This window comes from Pinus tabuliformis, chromosome 6 (genome assembly GCF_031772625.1).
Source record: "Pinus tabuliformis cultivar Carrire ecotype Pingquan chromosome 6, CPIR1, whole genome shotgun sequence".
Taxonomy (NCBI): domain Eukaryota; kingdom Viridiplantae; phylum Streptophyta; class Pinopsida; order Pinales; family Pinaceae; genus Pinus; species Pinus tabuliformis.
In genome coordinates this window covers 1,531,191,773-1,531,213,922 of record NC_142292.1, presented here as the reverse complement: position 1 = coordinate 1,531,213,922, position 22,150 = coordinate 1,531,191,773, and positions in this window count along the sequence as shown.

Below are 22,150 nucleotides of genomic sequence, written 5' to 3'. Positions count from 1 at the left end.
ACTTACAATAGTCTCAATTCTCAAACTAACGTTATCTCCTTACCATCACCAAAGTCCAGCCCATGATCACTTAGATGAGTGCTCAATTTAGAGGAAGATAGAGGAGGTTTTGTCATCAATGAGGGTATTGAATGGCCTTCCAAACTTAGAGTTAGTTTCCATGGAGGAAGGGATGAGAGGATAGGAGGTTAATGGATCCTTAACCTATCCAATTTTGAGCTCATAGGAGGGGATAAGAGGTGGGATCCTTCTAGAATGATCTAGAACCAAGGAATATTCCCAGAACCCTATGCAAATTTTGCTCAATCTCGCCCAGTGCAGGTCAAAGTGGGCCTAAGTGCTCTGCAGAGCACCCTTGCATGGGCCTAAGTTCTCTGCAAAGCACCCTTACATGGGCCTACCTACGTTGGTCCTTCAAGGATTCATTTTAGGATGTCTTCAAGCCATGAAACTGTCTGGGAAGGAGGCATTCAATAGGTTGACTTGTTTATGGCATGTAGCAACTGAAATTAGGGTTTGATGAGCCCTAAAACACTAATGTGGAGGATGGAAGTGATGTGCCCAAATGGATTTGTAACATCCTTGTAATGAAGACTAGGAGTACGAGAATCCCCTCCCTAGATTTTGGCTCAATGTGAATTCCCTATGAAAAGAGGGGTGGTAGTTGTGGAAAAAATGAAACCTAACAAGACAACAACAATAGATGAAAATTTTGAGATACAAACTCCATTTGAATTGCGTACACACTACATTTACTACCAATAATCTTTGAGGAATTTTAGCAGTGTGAAATCATGGCTTGCCTTTATTTCCACACATGAACAAAGGTGATTTCCATATCACACAATGAATCCCATTGAAGGGGTTGATAAATAACAATATATCCAGACGAATCAACAATGACACATTCTTAATGTGCATGCCAACCACATAGAAAAACAATGATGCAAAGGAGGGCACCTAGCCCTTTCATTATTTAGATTGTAAAACATGCCCAAGGGATGGGAAAATAAAACCTCCAAACCCTTCCCTCTGTCCATAAGCTCAAGGGGCCCTTGAGCTCCATAGAACCTTTATTTTTTGTTACAATTACCAACAAGTTTAAATGATGCCTAATTTCAAACAAATAAGCCTCACCAAAATATTTTAGAAGTAATAAAATTCATTGGACTATATGAGCGTGGCCCCAAGAAGAGGTGGATTTATTTTATATGATGACCCAAACGGTTAGAAAAGAGTATCCAACAATGGAGATCTTGCCTTGAGTTTTCCCTCTTAGAATCGTAACCCCTTAATAAGTTGTGAAAGCCTTTGCTTCATTAATAGTACCAATCCCTAAACCCCATGTCAAAGCTATTTTTTTCCTTTGAGATCAAGGATTATCTCAGTCAATTTGGTTTATCTTTTATGGTTGGGAGGAATGATTTTAATCCTCCCCGCCAAGGTTCAATTCCCATAAGTGCCATGATGGGATTTGTCTTAATGGCTTCGAGCCTTATTGTTGAGTCTTAGCACTCCCTCAAGGATCAAAACATGTATATTCTTCATAAGGAATATAAAGAATTTCTCATGAAAAAAAAAAAAAAAGTATCCCTCCTACCCCTTTCACCCCTAACAATTATGGTCATGGTTTTCAATGTCTAGTTTTAAGGATAACAAGAGGGGGGGATTTGATCCAATTATGTGTTTATAAGTGTAATGCAAGCCTCCCATGTTTAATTGATACTTCCAAGTACCATAAAACCTCTTGAGAATTAGATTTTGGTTATTGGTAAAAAAAAAAATCATCTATTACCAATAAATATAACCGTTTAAGCATAATTAAAAAACCATTATTAACTAGAATTCAAGTTCAAACTAAATTTACTCATAAAACAATTAAATTTTATTAACATTTACTTTAATCTCTAGCCTACATAAAAAGTGATTAAAAAGATTCATCGATGGATAACATTTCATTACCACCCACTTGCTAGGTTAAAAAATGCACTTTACAAATTAAACTATAGTGCAATAATGGTGTTTATTCATTTGAAAATGCATTAATTATGTGAACTTCGAAGCTCGGAGATTGTAAACTCACTCGCACCGAGTCTCAGAGAGGAAGTAATGCTAATGCACTCCATGTTAGAGGTAATTAAGAATGGGACGTTGATATTGAATTCACTATGGAATGCGCTGAGGAAAGAGAAGTATGGATTGTTCGCTATATGTGGAGAATCCACGCTCTCTAGAGATTTTGTTCAATAAACATAAATTAGATTTTAAGTTTAATTTTTTTAAATAAAGTACTGGTTAAATTGTAAATGTGATGACTATTTTTATAAAATAAAAAAATAATGAATAAAAATGAAATTATAAAACATAGTAAATTGCCACATTTTACACCATACTTTTTTCAATCACTTATTGCTATTAAGTTGGTAGACATGCTCTTTAGTCATGCCATTATATGTAACTATGTTTAGAGTGTGCCTTTGAACAAGAATTTAGATGAAAGGGGGCATTTTGATCAAAGTATTTTATCATAAGATTCGAAGAGATTTAGCTCGGAACTTTAACATCTCATTTTTTTTACTTGAATGTTGAGGGAATGAGCCCTTGTTGTTTTATGAATTTATGTGCAACAATATTTATCAAAATTGTTTTTTAATAAATTGATTTTATAATTTAGTTTTGGTTACTTTTGAAAATAAGGATTATGTATTGAGTTTTAACTGAAATTTATAAAACACAATTTTTTTTAATTGTGTATGCATAAGTCAATTAATTTTAAAGTTAATGAGAGGAATGTTATATTTTTTAGTTAGGATTTATTCTTATAAATAATATGATGATGTTTTGATGAGTATATTGTTGTATCTACTTTGAACTAAGGAATATAATTTATGTATATTTTAGTTGTTTGAATTTATGCAATTTACATTTCTTAAAGATGGGTGAAGTATTCACCTAAAATGTCAAACATTATAGTTTCTCCACATATTGTATTTTCCATAAATTTTATCAACAATATCATTTTTGAAATAATAAAAAGTATATTTGAAAATCAACTAATGTATATATATATAACACTTAAAACCTTGATCTCAATGTTGGTATTGTATATAAAGATATCAAATGTAGAAATGTATTTCTAAATCTATACTAAAATTGTGACTTTTGATTTGGCTAGATTATTTAAAAAATTTGAAATCCATATTTCTATTAAAGAGGGAGAAACATTTCTAGTTGTTTCACTAGTAGTAGTTTTTTCTAGTTTTATAGGTGGATTATATAAATAACTCATTAGGTGTAGACTAATTGGTTTATATGGGGTTTACTCTCCATCAAGTTACTCATGGGGGGATTTAAGAGTGGGAGCTACATGTTGGGAATAAAAGTTGTCCCATGAAATGTTTAGACTCAACCAAATCTGCTTAACTTATTAAAAAAATGATTATTGTGTCTATAGGCGTGTCTATGTAGGAATAAGACTTCCAGAATTTTAATTTAATTACCAATAATTATTAGGTGGATGGTAAGGATTTAACCACCGCTATAAGGAAAATACGAAGGTTTTCAGTGTTATAAAATTGACAAAAAATGTCAAAAAAACATATGCTAAAACATTTGTTTGTGATAGCAGATGTTTTAGCAAATATTATAACTAAACTTCATCACAACTGAAAAAATATGGGTGGTCGTAGGTTTTAGCAATGTGCTTCATGGAACAAGTAGCATTGATGTGCTACATATATAAAAGTGTCGGCACTACATACATAACGGAAAGCACCAAGGCGTTGAATGCAAAGAACATTGGTGCTTGGTATGTATATTGTCCTAGTGTGCATATATAAAAAAAACACCCTGGGGCATTCTTTTAAGGAATGACACCAGGGTAGGCAAAAAAATATTGCATACCTGGTGCTTTTATTTAAACTCGCAGCGCCGATGCGTATGATTTGTATAAACGCACCGGTGCGCAAAGGATATAAAAGATTCGGTGCTATTAATTTTAATAATGCATCGGGACTGCAAATAATATTTTGTAGCACCACAGCATTAGTTCTATTAAAGTATTGATTCTTTAAGAATTACAAAACACTGGGGCGTTAATTGCAAACAATACAGATGCTTGAAGAACTAAACGTTGAGGTGTAGTATTTTCCGAAAAGCACCGGTCATGCAAAAAAATGTCATCACAGTGCTTTTATATAACATAACGCACCGATTTTTTGTATGAGATTTTCTCTTTTTTGGAAACATCAACCTGTGACAATGCAATTATTGTAATCTTTTAAAAAAATTATTCATCGAAAAATCGACATGTATCTTATAACAGTATTCATATAAATTAAAAATTGATTAGTGCATTTGTATATGATGTTTGGATTAATTTGTTATATTATCGTATTTCACATCTCTTTATTATAATATTTAATCATCCATATATTTAATCAATAATGTAACATTTCACAGCGACATTGGAGAACACAATATAATAAATTAAAATGTATTTTATTATATATCAATAAGAGACTCTTTGTCATACAAAATGGGATTGTTATTGGCAACCCCTTTTCTTTCAATTGGGACACTATGTCCATTACAAGAAACAAAAAGGTCTGATTTTCACTTACAAATATTTCAAAAAATACAACAGGTTGCATTGTTATCCAAATAGATCATCATTCTTCGTTGAAACTGTTGTTAGTGCTCGAGCTAATTCCATGACTTGGGTTATTTGGATTATTTTTTTGTTGATTGCATCTATTGTTTTCATCTTCTTGATCTTGTTTTATCTGTAAACATTAAAATAAATTGTAATGAGTGTATCTAGATTGGTGAGAATCATGAAAATTGAATTAAATAGTATACATCAATTTAAATGAAATAGTTATGTACCTTAGCAAGAAGTGACTCATAAATTGTACATGTGGTTTCAAAACCAAGTCTCATGCCTTGTTGCAACAAGTCTTTTGTTGGCATAGTTCCATACTTTGTTTCTTACATGTTTTAACCCAATTATAAGCCATATATTTAATATAAAGGATTTTTTTGTTCTATTAATTATAAATGCGTAGAAGTAAAACAACATAGATACTTACAAATTTCATAATTAATTTTTGATATCCCAACATATACTCGCAAGCCATATTTAACCCAAAGTCAATCAGTTATTCAGATGACTATTCTTTGTATGTTAACACCTATTTGAAGAAATTCAAGGATGGTTGTTGTAAAACAAATTAAAATATACAAAAATGAAACCTTGAGTTATTATAAGGAAATACTAAAAATTACTCACAAACTTTGATATCAACCATCTTCTTCCCTGTCATCTTGTTTTATGAGTTGAATGAGTTCCATTTTGTTTTCTTTTCTATAAGAAAATATTTGAAAATTAATATTTAATCCTAAATTATTTTTTTATATGTACAAATTCAATCATGATACATACATTTGAAGCATGTTGGTCTTGATATGGCTCCTCATGTTACGCAATTATGTCAATTTCTTTGACCGTCTCCTTATACGCTTTTTTAAACATTCCTACTGGCATGTTTTGCATATCAGCTTGTTGATCCTTTGGGATTTTAGTAATATGCCTCAAAAAAGTAATAAACAAATTTTATATTGATATATGAAAATTAAATATAACCAAATTGATATTAATAAATGAATCGTTTGTAGTAATATATACATATAATTCTAGAAAATCATTTTAATTAGGAATATTACATTTTGAATGATTATTTTTTGTTATTATATGTTTTTGCTATTGCAAGTCTAACATGTCTATTGACCATTGCTCTGAAAACACTTCATATAGTTTAGATATAATTTAGTTCTTGGAATCATTGGATTTATTTTTGTATGGTAAGTGGAAAGTATGTCTATACGTTCGTTCCACTATATCTCTCATAGTTTTGTAAATTTATACGAATTAATAGATTGTTTAAAACATGTTATCTAATATTCTTAAGTACATTATCAATGAAAATTTAAAAAAAAAAAAACATATTGAATAATATTTTTTCATTCATCTGATTCATCCTTATGCAATTTTTCTATTAGGCTTTTATGCTCTCTGCACTTAAATTAGAAATAATCTTATCGACCTTATTCATTTTATGCCTCGGCATGACACACACTAACCAATATATATTAATTAAACTTACATATAGTTAAAACATATTAATTTTGTAAAGAATTTACAAAGAACTTGTCTTCTCTGCTTTTTTCGATGTGTTATCATTGTGTCGATCAATATTTTTGTTACTTGAAACCTTCTTAGACATTTTTTTATCAATATACAACCTGTACCATTTAATACAGAAGCCATTAAATATATTTTATAAATAAATCAAATAATTTTCAGCCAAAAAGAGCTCTAGTAACCAGTGTGTTTATTTGAATCAACGCATCGATGCATTTAAGCCATTAAACACACCAGGAAGTGGTAGAGGGAGTTAAACCCTAAGGTGAAATTGTGTAGTCTCACATAAGCAAGAAGAAGCAAGGGTTTAAGGTAACTATTGATTTTTTGTGTTTTTTTAATTTTAATTAAATCTAAATAGGAACAGAGATCATAAAAAATTTAACAACTAAAATCAATAGTAATTTTTTTATTATACAATGTTTAAAAAAAAAAAAATCTAAATTTTGAATAAATATAACAAAAATTGTAAAAACAATTAACAGTAAAAATTTTAATTTTTGTTATGCAGGGTTTTGAGTGAATCACCATACCTTTCAAATTATGATCTTTCTGTGGTTCCAAAATATTTTGTTGCTCCACAATGCTCCCAGTATGTCTTTCTTGAAAATGACCTCTTTTCTAATTAAACCCTAACAAAAATTGTAAAAAAAATTATTAGTGAAATCAACAATAAAATTTAATTCTTTTACTATGCAAGGTTTTGAGTTAATCACCATACCTTTTAGTTATTGATCTTCTAAATAGTTCTATTGCTCCAAAGTATTATGTCGTTGCACATTTCTCCTAGTATGTCTCTCTTGCAACTCACTCCCTTGAAATTTTAGGAAAAATAATGAAATAGTGAATAACTTTTTACTATTTAAAATAATTTATGAACTTAGATTTCGAAAAATCAATTATCACTCATTTTTCAATTTAAAAAAAAAAAAAAAACATCCAACTTGAATCAGTATGATGCCTTTATCATCAAAGTCTCTAACTGTTATTGCCTATATCCATTGAAAAGTTTGTGCTTCTGCTAACTCTACCTTTTTGCACTGTTGCCAACCCTTCTTAGCGCTCTTCAGTATCTGACTGCTCTAGCCTCTGTCACTTTGATCTCTGATTGCACCAATCCCACTGATTCCTCCCGCTACTATGTACTTTGGGCTCTTCTAGCAAGGTACGATCCATGATATAAAACCTCTCAAAAGACCCTTCCCAATTTCAGCCCTCTTGGGACTATCACTTCACATCGCCCCACCTCACACCTCGAGGTATGGCTACATGTGATCCCTCTACCCACTTGGCTCAAAATTTCCCCCTACTAGAGGTCTCTCCATGAGTGGATGCCTCCACTTGGTCTCCTCTCAGCTTATCCAATTTTGGTTTCTCCACAATTGTCTAAGACTACTTCTTCTCTACTTGAGTGGACCTCTCCACTTGGTCTCCTCTTAGCTTCTCAATTGTGGCTAATCCACAATTGTCTGAGACTGCTTCTTCTCTACTTGAGTGGATGTCTCCACTCGGTCTCCTCTTAGCTTTTCTAATTGTGGCTGCTCTATAATTGTTTGAGACTGCTTATGACACTGCTTCTTCTGGGGCTACATGTTGAGAGGTAAGTTACTCTCCCTCTCAACCACCAAGTTTCTAACCTTTTCCTTTCTCATTAAGGATTTGCATGCATCCTCAAGAGAATACAGGTTCTTGACCCGTGAACCGATCTGTTTCACCTATCCCATGGTGATGTGTCTAAAGAAAACATTTCCCTTACTAAAAACCACATCATAGCCACGGTCTTCCAATATTGCGACTGAAACAAGATTCTTCTTTAGTCCTGGAACATACATCACATCTGTGATCCTAAGAGGGGAGCCAGACTCCCTCTGAAAGGTAACCATACCGATCCTAGTAGCTCTATACCTCTCGTCATCTCCAAACTCTATGCTATGCTTGAGGTATTTCTCCTCAAAAACATTAAAGAGATCTATATTCCCTATCATATGGAATGAGGCACCGTTGTCAAGATACAACACACCTCCCATGACAATGATGGACATGCATGGAATGAGAGTGAAATCAAGTTCAAATTGTGAAGCTAGAGCTTCACCTACTGCCGCTATTGTTGTCTCCTTCTTGCTTGCTTTCTTTTGTGGGCAGTTCTTGGCATAGTGCCCATGCTCGTGACAGTGAAAACACTTGAATTTTGTCAAGTCCATCTTATTTCCACCCTCCTCGCCTTGGGACTTCTTTCCCTTGACATTATTTTCCTTACTCGCTAAGGAAAAATCATCATCCACTTCCTTGGAATAGGTCCCATCTCTGGTGTTCCTCTTGATCTCCTCCTGCATCAAATCTGACCACAGTCGTTCCCAATCTAGTAGCTTCTCCTGACCATTGACAAAGTCCTGATAACTATGCTAACTCTTGGGAAGTCCTAGAAGAGCTATTCTCACCATATCATCCTCGGGAATAGTGATTCCAACACTTCCAATCTCATCTCGATAATGAGTGAACTTGGTCAAGTAATTTGGAATTGAGTCGCCTGCCTCCATTTTGATTTTTTGAAGTTTATCTTTCAGTTCCAACTTTCTATGGTCACTGTTATTCTAGAAAAGGTCTTTCAATGATTTCCACACAGAATGCAGAGTTTCCTTCCCATGGAGACTCGAGACAATGTGGTCTCGAACTCCCTCAAGGATTATCCACCTCGTCCTTCGCACAGACATCTTCCATTCAGCCATATTCTGAGCATCTGATGTTGGTGGCTTAGGAACGTCTTGATCAATGAATTCCTTCAAGCCATTGTCTTCCAACACGGCCTCCATCCTGTCCTTCCAGGCTATATAATTCAAGCTGCCATCCAAGGAATACTCGAGATGCAAGCTGTAGAATGACATCTGACGATCTTGAAGTATGTATTGCAAATTCTAATTTCACCTGTAACCCTGAACTCAAAACTTCGAAATCTCCTCTATATTGAATTCAGCTCTGATACCATGTATAATTTTCTACATATCTAGCTCTGATACCATTTAGAATTTCCTGTAGATTCACAAGCTCATGCAATGCACTAAAGCAAAAGACAAGAATCTACTTCTACTCTTTACAACAGAAGCCCATAAATATCGATGAAAAAAATAACCGACAAGAGGAAGATAAATCAATGGCACATAACGCAATATGTATCCGGGAAAAGCCATGGCTCAAAACCCATACTATCTATATTGCATTAATCAGAAATCCAAGATGAGAATACAATGCTTGTTCTCACAAGAACAATCCCAACACTTAGTGTGATCAATCTCCTAGCTCACAAGCAAGCTCAAGCCAAACCTTAGCCTCTTATGTTGTTATCCAAGCCTCTATTTCCTTGCGCAATTCATATGGCTGAATAAACCATATCAATGGGAATCCAGTGCATCCAAAATTGCGCAATCCAAACTAGGTCCAGTTCCTAATTGCATGCACCATTTGTACAACTCAGAAAATTATACAACTGATAGTGCATTGTCCTTGCACTCTAGTCTCAACTGGGTCTTTCTCATAATCGACATGCATGAGTGTCTCATGAGGAAATCTTCAGTTAACTGGAGTACAACTAGTGGATGCACTAGTGCACCAACTAACTATTAGTCCTCTATTAGTTCCAAAAACAAGTTAGAACTAATTTAACTGGACTTAACTCAGTAAACTGAGTGATATAATTTCCAACTCAATTTAAACTCACACTTGACCCCTCAAACTTAGGGATAACATATACATGACTTCCAAAAGACTTCCAACTCGAAATTCCTATGTTAACTAAGTAACCATAACTTATTTAAATATTACAAGTTTCTATGAGAAAAGAATTCGATTTTAATTATCAGTTTAATTCAAGGACAAATTAAACTGGAATTTCTGGATTCTATTTTTATCATTTCTTGTTGTTATTTTCAACATTGAGGGCCAACTATTGTTGGTTGATAGTTTTCAAACATGCTCACACTCACCCTTGAAAATGTAAAACATGTGCTAGTAAAGAGAAGAAACTTATAATCCCTTTTAAAACCAAGGTTGTTGAAGAACCTTTTGAGGAATGGGGATTGGATGACATTGATGAAATCAACATGCATTCTTCCAATCATCATTGGTACATTCTAACTGCAACATACTACCTCACGTGATGCATTGAGGCTATAATTTAACAAAGGGCAATCCACTTTTTGGAGGAATCTGATCACTAGGTTTAGTGCGTCAACCACTCTTATTTTTTATAATGTTATATATTTTTGTTCTTTGGAGTTAACTAAATTTTCTTTTGATAGAGGGAGTGTCTTGTAATACGTAGCCAACTATTGCCCCGTGAAAATGGTGTGGTTGAATGTGCCAATAAAATCATAATCAATATCCTTAAGCAATCTATAGTTGACCATCAGAGTAACTACCACAATTTTTTAATGTTTTTTAAATTTATTTATTTTTTAATGTTATTTTTTAATAACTATTTATTTTTTAATATTTTTTGTACCCTTGATTGGGGTGAGATTCGATAAAAGGGAACCGGTGGGTTCCATGACATGGTCATAGGATTTATGAGAAATGATGGTGGGTGGTCGGATGGCGGCACTGACACATACCCTCCCATACATAAGGTGGAAAGAAGTGATATTACAATTAAAGTGTGGTGTTGGCTTCGACCAGAAGGAACACTTATGGGGTTTTATGTAGAGACCTTAATCTAGCTTGCAAGTGTTGAAACCAGTCTTTCTGAAACCTCTAGGATGATAGCGAAGGGGTTGTTGAGAAATCTAAAGCATCAAGATTAGGTGATTTCTCTATTGATGATAACTACTTCTGAATGATTTTTACTTCAATAGATTAAGATATTCTCTTTTATTTATATTATTATAGTGTTCTTCTTCATCGAACAAATACCAAAACATAAACAATAAAGAGACAAGAGACACATAATGTAAGCAATCAGCTAGGGCCAAAACCTCTCCCCATTGGGAGGAAAACCCAAACGAATTCTTCTTCTTATAGAGACTTCAATTGACGAATACCAAGACCAAGACCCTTAACCTATTTGACCTCTCCAATACCAAGTCAAAATGTTTCCTTGATGATATTATTCTTCCTATAGTCAACGATAGTCAAACTCCTTGTTTCTTCCTTCTTCTCGACTACATTTCAGAGTTTTGACTCCTAGGAACAGGTCTACAACTTTCAGCCCTAATTCAAAAACCCTAGTTGTAGTGTTTGAGAGTGATATTGTCTCTCAACCTTCTTCGCTTTGGGATGGAGACTATTCTTCTTTAACTCATCTTGATTCTCAACTTAACTTTCTCCTTGGTTTTACCTTTAAGAGTGACTTCAAGACCTCGACTCCTTCTGCAGTAGACATCCCTTATACTTCGCACATGTGGAGCAAATTTAATCCAAAATAGATCTTAAATCACCTTGATTATGGTTCTTCTTTCCTCACTTGGTTATAGGCTTCTTTATTTAAGATCTTCACACTTATTTCTTGTCTTGTATCCTTGACCGAAATTGTTGTGTTCAAATGAAGGTTGAGATGCTTATATATAGTTATTTTCCCATGAAAATAGGCCAACTTGAGAGACTCCTAGGTCAGCGTGACATTTGGTGTAGCTTCATTGCTCCATTTGAGGTTGACTTGTTGGAGGTGCTTAAGCTTGGTCTTAGAGGGTCTTTTGAATATTTCATTGACTCGTATATAAATGTAACATGCCCAAGAAGGGCCTTTCATACATGAAATTGACTCAATTTGACTTTATGACAAATCCTAAGAGCTCATAATGGGAGCCATACTTAAAAATAAAATTCCTTGCTCATGAAACCCACAGATAAGAATTACAATAATAATTTCATTTTTCTTCTTTACATTAAATATATAAAATCACAATTACACATGTCATTATGATGACCGAACCTAGTTACACTTTTTCAACACTCCCTGCTCACTAGGGAGGTATTCATAATGGTACTTGGTCATTCTCAATCTGAATAATTCTCATAAGAAGAGTCAGATTGGTAACCCATTTGTTTAGCATCATATCAACTAGCATTGTCATGTAGCAAGGCCTTGATGTATGATGAGCTTTGCACCAGATGACTTTTTCCTTTTCCCATAAGCACCACTTATGCTTTTAATGAGGTTACCAAGAGCTATATTCTTCCATGGGTGATTTTCATAGACTTTTATTCCAACTATGCTTCTCTATGATGATGTTATGAGCTCTTTATTTCAATGATTCTATGATGTTATGATGCAACCTATCATACCTCTTGGATTCTCATGATTTTCATACCTTACAACAAAACTTGAAAATAGAAACTTGAAAAGAACTTGGTGAGGAAGACTATCTCAATCATGGTATAGATATTTTACTTCCTCTTTCTTGGACTTCTTCTTTTTAGCTTCCTCTATTTCTTCAATGATATGGGCTTCTTCTCTGTAGGAATTTACAGGGTAAGTTCCTTAGACAAAACACCAAAGGACACCGCTCACAACCAGATCGCAGATCAATACACCAGTATTTTTGACGTGGTTAAAACCCTCCAAGAGGGAAACAGTCCACGGCCTGAGCCAACGCGGCCACTTCAGGCAATTTATTAATAAAAGAATGAAAATTTACATATGCTTCTCTCATGCACGGATTACCCTACAAATGACCCTCCATGCGCTTTAAATAGAAATCATGGACCAATCGGGTGTCAAGCCACGGATCAAGTGTCGGTAATACCGAGGAGAGAATGAACCGTCAGATCACTACATATCGTGACCGTTGGATTGTAAGTTACAAAATGTACAACGGTAAAGAAACACACTCTACCTAACTCTATACTAGACCAAGTTGTACTTAACTATTTCCTATGTGTCGGAATATCCTAACATCCCCCCTTAAGAACAACTTGGGATAGGATTGAAGGATTTACAAATATGACACAATAGGAGAAAGAAGGAGGCACTAGAGCCTATCCCCCCTTAGTGACAACTTCCTGAACTCCAACCATAAATCGAAGTTTAGTGAACTTCGCCTCTGTGAGAGCCTTTGTAAAGATGTCTGCAACTTGATCATCTGTAGAACAATATTGCACTTCAAGAACATAGTCATGGATGAGCTTTCTGATGAAGTGCATGTGCAGTTCAATATGTTTGTTGCGCTGATGTTGGACTGGATCTTTGCATAGCTGAATGGCACTTTGATTATCACACCAAAGTGTAGTCGGATGCTATTGCTGAAAGCCAAACTCTGACAGGATCTGACGAAGCCACAAGGCTTCCTTATTAGCTTCTACGGCACCACGATACTCTACTTCTGCTGATGAAAGAGAAATGGCAGCTTGTTTCTTACAAGCCCATGTAATAGGTCCTAAACCAAGAGTGAACACATAACCAGCAGTAGACTTCCGATCATCAGGGTCACCAGCCCAATCAGAATCAGTGAAACCAACCAATAGAGGAGCTGCTTCAGCACTGTAATGAATCCCAAACTGAACTGTACCTCGAACATAACGAAGTATTCTTTTAGCTGCTTTCCAATGACTTTCACGTGGGTTTTGCATAAACTGAGCAAACGTGTATGTCGCTAATCTATAGGATCACCGACAAGATCACCTGCTGCATCTCGAGTAGCATGAACCCATTTTGGAAGCTGAGGAGCTGAAGGAGGATCCTGAGATGGTGGGGGAGGATTGTCATCCTCACTTTCATCATCTGAAGAAGAAATGTTTTCAAAAGTAGAAGAGATAGGGAGAGGTGGCACAACCGCCGGACTAAGCTCGCAGGCCGATATATTTTCATCAAATTTTACATCTCTTCTAATGATAACATTTTTGGACTTAAATGGAATAAGTCTATAGCCTTTGACATCTTCAGAATATCCAACAAAAGTACATTTTTCACTCTTAGGTTCTAAAGATTTATGCTTTTCATCTGGAATATGGGCCCACGCTTCACTTCCAAAAACACGAAAGTGACTTACATCTGGTTTGATTGAGCTCCATGCTTCTTCTGGAGTGATATTCTTTAAAGCCTTAGTAGGAGTGCGATTTATTATGTAATTTGCACAGTTAATTGCTTCTGCCCAAAAACTAAGACCAAGTCCTTTAGATTGTAGCATACAATTAGCCATTTCCTTTAAGGTGCGATTCTTCCTTTCATCTACACCATTTTGTTGTGGAGTATATGGAACAGTATGTTGCATTTGTATTCCATTCTCAGTGCAAAAGTTGATGAATGTGTTTTTAACATATTCTCCGCCATTATCAGATCTTAGCTTAAGAATTTGATGTCCAGATTGTTTTTCAACAAAGGTTTTGAAGGCCAAGAATGTGTTAAATACTTCACTCTTGAGTTTTAAGAAGTATACCCAAGTGCGTCTGGAGAAATCATCAATGAAAGTTAAGAAATACTTGCAGCCAGAGAATGAAACAACAGGAAGTGGACCACATAAATCACTATGCACAAGCTGTAAAGGGGCTGAGGCATGCCAAGAGGCACGTTTTTCAAAACTGTCCCGATGATGTTTTCCGAGTACACATCCGGAACAAACACCATCTCTGCAAGATACCATAGGAAGACCTGTCACCATATTTTCTTTACATAGATGCTGAAGGGAGCGATAGTTTAAGTGACCAAATCGCTCATGCCAAAGTTTGCTCACTTCATCGTTATGAGCAACAAATGCTGAGGGAAGATTTGATGACCCAAAGTTGTGAAACTTATACAACCTTGTAGAATCATCAGCAATGCCAGTAGCTAAAATCTTTTTAGGATCTCTTAGGTCCTTGATTACAACATCATGAGGTGAAAATTCAACGATTTTACCTTCACCTGAATGAGTTATCTGATATACAGATAGAAGGTTGCAGGATAAGGTTGGAACACATAATACATCATTAAACTGACCATTGTCTAGATGAACAGTTCCAGTTCCTACAACACTAAGAGATCTATAATCACCAACATATATATTTTTGGTGTTACAATCATTTAAAGAAGAAAACATGGCTTTGTTTTTGGCCATGTGATAAGAAGCTCCAAAATCAATGAGCCAGTCATGAGAATGAGAAGAAGAAGATACATTTAATGCATAGCCAGACTGAGATGCTTGACAACCACATGCAGAAAGTGTCATTCCTGAAGATGAAGTTGAAGTTGAAGATTGCCCCAAATGGATGTTATGCTTTTTCATTGCTGCTTCCAAGGCTTCCATCTTCTTAAAGCATTTTGATTCTAAGTGGCCATCTCGATTACAAAAATTGCAATGTCTATCAGTCTTCTTCCCTTTGTTTTTATTTGTCTTATCATTTTGTTGAAATGATTTTTCATTTTGGGGCTGAAATTGCTTAGGACCCTTGTTTGGTTTAGGACCATTCTTTTTAGGATATGACTTCTTAGGATTCTTTGAATTTGGTTGCTGCTGGGCGGCTAACGCTTTCTTGGAAGAGTTTCCAAGATTAAGAAGACCAAGGTGTAAGAGTTTTTCTTGTTCTCTTATTAAAGAATCACAAAAAGAGTCAAAGGAAGGGGGCTTGTAGTCTGTTCCTTGAGAAATGAAGGTTTCTCTTGTAGAATGGAAAGTGGAAACAAACACAGAGTAGGCTGGTCCCAACTTTGTAAGAATGGAATAGATAAGGTTATTATCTTCTGTCTTAACTTTAACACCTTCCAAGAGATATCTAAGGGTCTTGAATTTGGACAAGAAATCTTCAATGCAAGAAAAATTATTAGGGTCCAATCTAAGCAACTCATTTTCAAGTTGATGGGCTCTAAGTTCATTTTTAATCCCAAAAACTTTATTGATTTGTTTCATTGCTTCATCAGGAGTATCAAGTTCTGCAATATGGAATCTAAGATCTGGAGAAATAGACATCCCTATCAATCCACGTGCTTGATCTTGCCTATTTTCCCATTTAGCAGCCTTATCTTCATCCTTTGGTTTCTTTTCTTGGCCTGAGGCTATTCAGTAGAGACCTTTACTTCTAAGTAAATCCTCAATGTAGGACAACCATTGGAAGTAGTTGGTGCTGTCAAGGGTAACTTGGTATTGACTTTCCATTTCAACGGAAACTGAAGCTAAATATGCTGAAAATAAGTGTTCCAATGGATAGATATCGCAAAATTAGGCTGGTTTAAAAAAAACGGCTCTGAAAACGGCTTCCAGATGAAGAAGTTATGGCTTTTTGAAAAAAGTTGATGAAGTCGCCGACAAAGTGCGGGAAGTGCGGAAATGAAAAAATCCGCCCCCAAAAAATGGAGACTTGAACCCAAGACCTCTTTGAACCAATTGAGCTATACAAAAAATTAGAGAGAGAGAGAGAGGGGTGGGGGGGGTGGTTGATGCTTTGGGTTGCATGCTTGCTTTGAGAAGACTCTTTTTCCCTACAAAACAAAAAACACAAAACACAACACGGACATGCAAAGAAAACGAACCTTACGACTCGAAGTTAGCTTTAGCCGAAAAACTAAATATTTTCAAAAATGAACCTTGCGGCTCAAAGTTAGCTTTGGCCGGAAACTAAATATTTTCCTCAATGTTTCTGATTTTCCGAGATCACCCTAAGGCGCAGGGAAAAGAGCATACGCATGAGAAAAATCCTTCCTTTCTGTTTCTGATTTGCCCAGATCACACAGAGTCGCAGGGCAAAGAGCATATGCAGAAATGAAAGGTATAGATGCGGTAATAAAAAAAGCTAAATAAACCGAAACTGAGATAAACAGAGAGAAAATAACAGTAAACTGCAAATAAACACTGTATACCTCCAGATCTTAAAAATGACGCAGCTAGGGCTACCGGAAACATTTTCGCGTGAAACGAAAGGGGTTCCTCACTGGAACAGATGCTCCCAACACAACAGAGCAGTCCTCTCGGCCCGAAAGCAGTCAGAAACAGCAGATCTAGGAAACAGCAGTCGGATGCAGTTCTACCGGCTTCAGATTTGGATCACCAACGGACGCGGCCCTCAAATAGCTCTGATACCATGTAGGAATTTACAGGGTAAGTTCCTCAGACATAACACCAAAGGACACCGCTCACAACCAGATCGCAGATCAATACACCAGTATTTTTGACGTGGTTAAAACCCTCAAAGAGGGAAACAGTCCACGGCCTGAGCCAACGCGGCCACTTTAGGCAATTTATTAATAAAAGAATGAAAATTTACATATGCTTCTCTCATGCACGGATTACCCTACAAATGACCCTCCATGCGCTTTAAATAGAAATCATGGACCAATCGGATGTCAAGCCACGGATCAAGTGTCGGTAATACCGAGGAGAGAATGAACCGTCGGATCACTACATATCGTGACCGTCGGATTGTAAGTTACAAAATGTACAACGGTAAAGAAACACACTTTACCTAACTCTATACTAGACCAAGTTGTACTTAACTATTTCCTATGTGTCGAAATATCCTAACATTCTCTTCCCATTTTTTTTTATTTTCCTTCTTAATTTTAGGACAATCTCACTTGTAATGCCCATATTCTTGACATCAATAGCATTGAATCTTAGCCATGTTCTTCTTCTTTTTTTGAGGAACAAACTTTCCAAATTTTCCTTTTATCCTTGGCATTGTAACATATGGTTGATTTTTCTCATTTGATCCCACATCAGTCTTCTCCTTTATTCTTGTCTCTTCAATTCTAAATAGAGACCATAGATCCTGGAATGGAGTAGCTTCTTTCTTCCCATAAATACTTGAAGTAAATTTACCCCGCTCCTTTGGTAGTGCATTTAGTAATACAGTGGTCATCTCCTTATAATAAATTATTTCTCCCAGATCTTGAAGTTGATCACTGATCTCAGATATCCTCATAAAGTATGATGTTATTCCTTCTTCCTTCGATATCTTTAGCTTGTAGATTTCTTGCCTTATAGAGATAACTTCTCATGCGATGCTTATGGAAAACAACTCTACCAATTTGTCATATAATTCTTTTTAGGTGTCAAGTTTATATACATATGGAATGAGGGATCCTTGATGGATTCTATAAGAATCATTTGAGCCCTCACTTCCCCTTCCATAAAATTTGTAAGTTCTTGAGCATATTCTTTCGATGGTTTTGTGATAGAGACTTTGACATGATCCATCACCTCATTTTCAATGAAATTTAGATATGTCATATTTTTCCATGCAAGATAGTTTGAAGCCCCAACCAATTTGTTGTTTTTCTTGCAAAAAAACATTTTGAAAGATTCATACATAAATATACTTACTTGTTAATATGATTCTTCCACTTGCTACCTCCTTGAATTTTGATGATGTTATAGATAACAGAAAACTTCTCCTTGATGAAGATAGTTCTCTTCAAGAATGATCCTTAACCCCACAAAGAGGGAGATCACTTTAGATCCTTTGATGGTGATGTCTTTGTTGACGATTATCAATGATGACTTCTTGATGGTGCCCTTCAATGGTAAGGACATTGCTTCGATAAGAGGGAAATTGCATTAAAACTTTTGATGATGATGACAGCATCCTTGATCGCGCTTCTCTTGAATTAATAGACTTCAAGCTATCTTGAATTATAGATCTCTTCAACTTGATTAGGTTCTTTGTGGTCTTTTGATGATGACTAGAGGATCCCAAGCCTTTTGCTAGTGTAGACTGTTATCACTCAGGTTGTCCTTCTGGTCGGCATCAAAAGGATACGGTCGAGGTAACCACAGACCAATCTTTGGACTGCAGGTTCTAGCCCACCTGCAATCAGAGAGGGCTCTCTCTTTCGGATTTAGCTTTGTTGATAATGTTTTTAGGCTAGTTATTGAGTTCAAGGGGTTTTGTTTTTTTTTTTTTGGTGGGAAGGATGATGCTTTCAAGTAAAGAGGCAGGGACAGCATGAAAGTTTTAGAACCATTGGGCGTGGAGTCAAGGAGTAGGACTGCTGGTGCGTTTTCTTGGTCACAAGAAGGAATATGGAGCAAGCTAGTTGCGTATGAAACAATCATTCAAGGTAAAAGAGATGGATTAAAGGCTAAGGAATGAGGGGCAATTAAGAATCTCTCATTCAAATTAGCAGAAAGAAGACAAATGAGCCCTATCTAGGAGCAGTTAAGAATTCCTAGATAACAGTCATTCATATATGAAAATAGGTCAAACATGAGCCATAACAGAATTCATATTTATGCCTAATTCAAGAGGAAAACATTAAGAAGCCACAGAAACTAAGCATAGAGTGCAACCAAGCAAATTCTAAACCAATCCTTTGTTCTGTGACTCGAGCATATGTGAAATCGAAATAACAGAGGTAAGGAAAACTTATTGATTCATATAGCAGCACAAGAATTCTGCATTCAATTCTTCAAACCATTAGACACAGAGCAGACAGTCATTCCTCCAAAGCTTTTCAGCAATCTTTGATTAAGTAAAACATCTCAGATATCCAGTGCGAGTCTCTAATGAGGATTATCAACCAACCAACCCTTTAAACAATACAGAGGGTCGGTATATATAGGGAAAATTATCCAAAAACTAATCTATTACAGCCGACCTAAACAGGTCTGAAAGAAAATTATTACTTTAACCTAATCTTATCCAGAAATAAATGCATGAAAATATCTTTGAGCTGCGCTGAGGGCAGCTGTATCAAAACTGAGTTAATGTCTGCCTGGGTGGCTTGGTGCAGTCCTCCTGCAATAACTGTGATTTGTCCTTTATCTCCACCTCTAACTTGGTTTTGCTGCTATTTTGTTGGCATTAATGTGCACTAATCCCGACCATATAGGCTTTTAAATGGCCTTAACTGCTTTGCTGACTTTGATGAAGGTTTTTAATTTTCTCCTGATTTGATGTTGTTGAACTGATACTCTTTGCCGCTTCCTAATACTCTTTGGCGTTGATCCTAGAGTCTTTAATATCTTCTGAATGGTTTAGACTGTCCCATCGATCCTTCATGGCAGTTGTTCGGCCCTCTGTTGCTTTAAAAACTGTGTTTGCCCCTTTCTGAATGCTTCGTGAAGAAAATCGGGTCATTCTGCGCCTTTCGGGCTTGCTGGGGGCTGCGCGATGAGGGGCTTTCCATTTTGGCCCATTTCCCGTAGCCATGCGTGCTAATCACGCATGAAAAACTGCCTCAAATTTTGAATCCGGGCTTCCTAAGCACGATTTTTGCCTTTCGCGCCTTTTTGAGTGATGACGTCAGCAGTGAGTCCTAGTACGGAGGTGATGTGGCAGGGTGACATCAGCAGATGATGTCAGCAATACGGTCGGGTGACGTGGCGGTACACGGTGGCAGTGATGACTTGGCAGTACGGTGGCAGGAGGCCTGACGCAGGTTGATGACGTAGCAGGATGACGTCACTGGGCGGAGGCGGTTTTGGGCGCACCGCCTTTGGGAAAAAGTGGTATTGGCAGAGGGGGCTCTGCCACAGCCGAGAGGGTGACGCGTGGCGGGAGTACGACGGTAAAACCGCCGATCTCCCGGGCGTTAACCCTCGGCGGCTTCGCTGGGGAAAGGACCCGCCCACCATTGATCTGCGGCGCGCCAGATCTAACGGTTGGCGGCAAAGATGAGGCGGCGGAGGTTTAGGGACGGGGCCCGCGAATATTCGAATCTTAATACAGCGCCGCGGGGGTCCAAAACCTTGGGTTGGCGGAGTTTGGGGGGTTTTAACAGGTTTTTAAGGCATCGGAAGGGGTCCGAAAGCCTAGAACGGTGGATTTGTGCAGTTTGAGAAGGGTTTTAAGGCAAAACGAGGGGTTTATGCCTTGGGAGGGTGAAAATAAGTCAAATAAGATGGTTTTTATACACATGAAAGGAATTTTATACTGTGTGGTGGAGTAGTATGCATGAAGAGATAGTTTGAGGGTGGAGATGAGGGTTCTTGCTGAGTTTCAGATAAACTTAGCAATTCCCAATGAACTTATGGTTATGTTTCAACCAGGGGGAGGGGATAAGTATATAGGGGAGCTATTAACATAATTTTAGCAGGGGAAGGGGAACACAGATAGGGATTTACATAATAGAGTCAGTAGTTAATATAGAAATGACAAGAAAGCGCTAAGTATGTGGATCCTAGGCTATCAAAGGGGGAAAAGTGACTCATAGAGGAAGAATGGAAATCTTTGAGTGAAGCAGATCTTCACCAGGCAAATGATATGGAAAATGATGAAACTAAGAGGAATGAAGCAGATCTTGACCCCTTCAGGGAAATTAGTGAGTGATTTTGGGGAAGAGGAAGAAGGGGAGGTTAGAGATGTCCAGTTTGAGCCCCTCCAAATGAAAACTGCCTTGTACCTGTGATCTGAAGTACAATATCACTTTAAAACACAAAAATTGATCACATATCAACATTCTCCAACCTCAAAAACTACCTACCCAGCCTACTTACCTAGCATTTTTTCTTCTTTTTGTTAGACTTGCAGACCCTGCTTTACAATTTTTCTTTTGACTGCCCTCTTATCTAAATCTACACTTATTTCTGCCAAGGGCCCAGATTAAGCAGTTGGGCTCCTTTGATTCTCTACCTATCTATAAATCTGCCAAGATTAAACTGTTTGGACAGATATCAATTCTCTACATTCTAAAACAAGAAATTGAAACCTAAGGAAGCCAAGATTAAGCTGTTTGGACTTCCCTTTACAGAACATTCTTCAAAAATGGTTAAGTCATCAAAATTGGAATACAGCAGTGGCCTTTAGACTGGCACATTTTCATGGCCTCTGCTTTGGCCTCTTTAAGAAATATGGAGCATTGCAGGATGCAAAGTATGACATATTTTGCATGTAAAATTGTCAATCATGAAAGATGAACACCTGTTGCAACAGGAGGCTAACATAGACTTCTTCTTCGATCTATGGTTTTGATACTTCTTTGTATATTTTGACTTTAAGATGATCTTATTAAATTTGCTTTGATGTCTTTCTCAATATTTGATCCTTTGTTGTCCCTTAACAAGATTACCTTCCTTGAAATTTGTCACTTAAGCTCTAATTCCATGTTGAGAA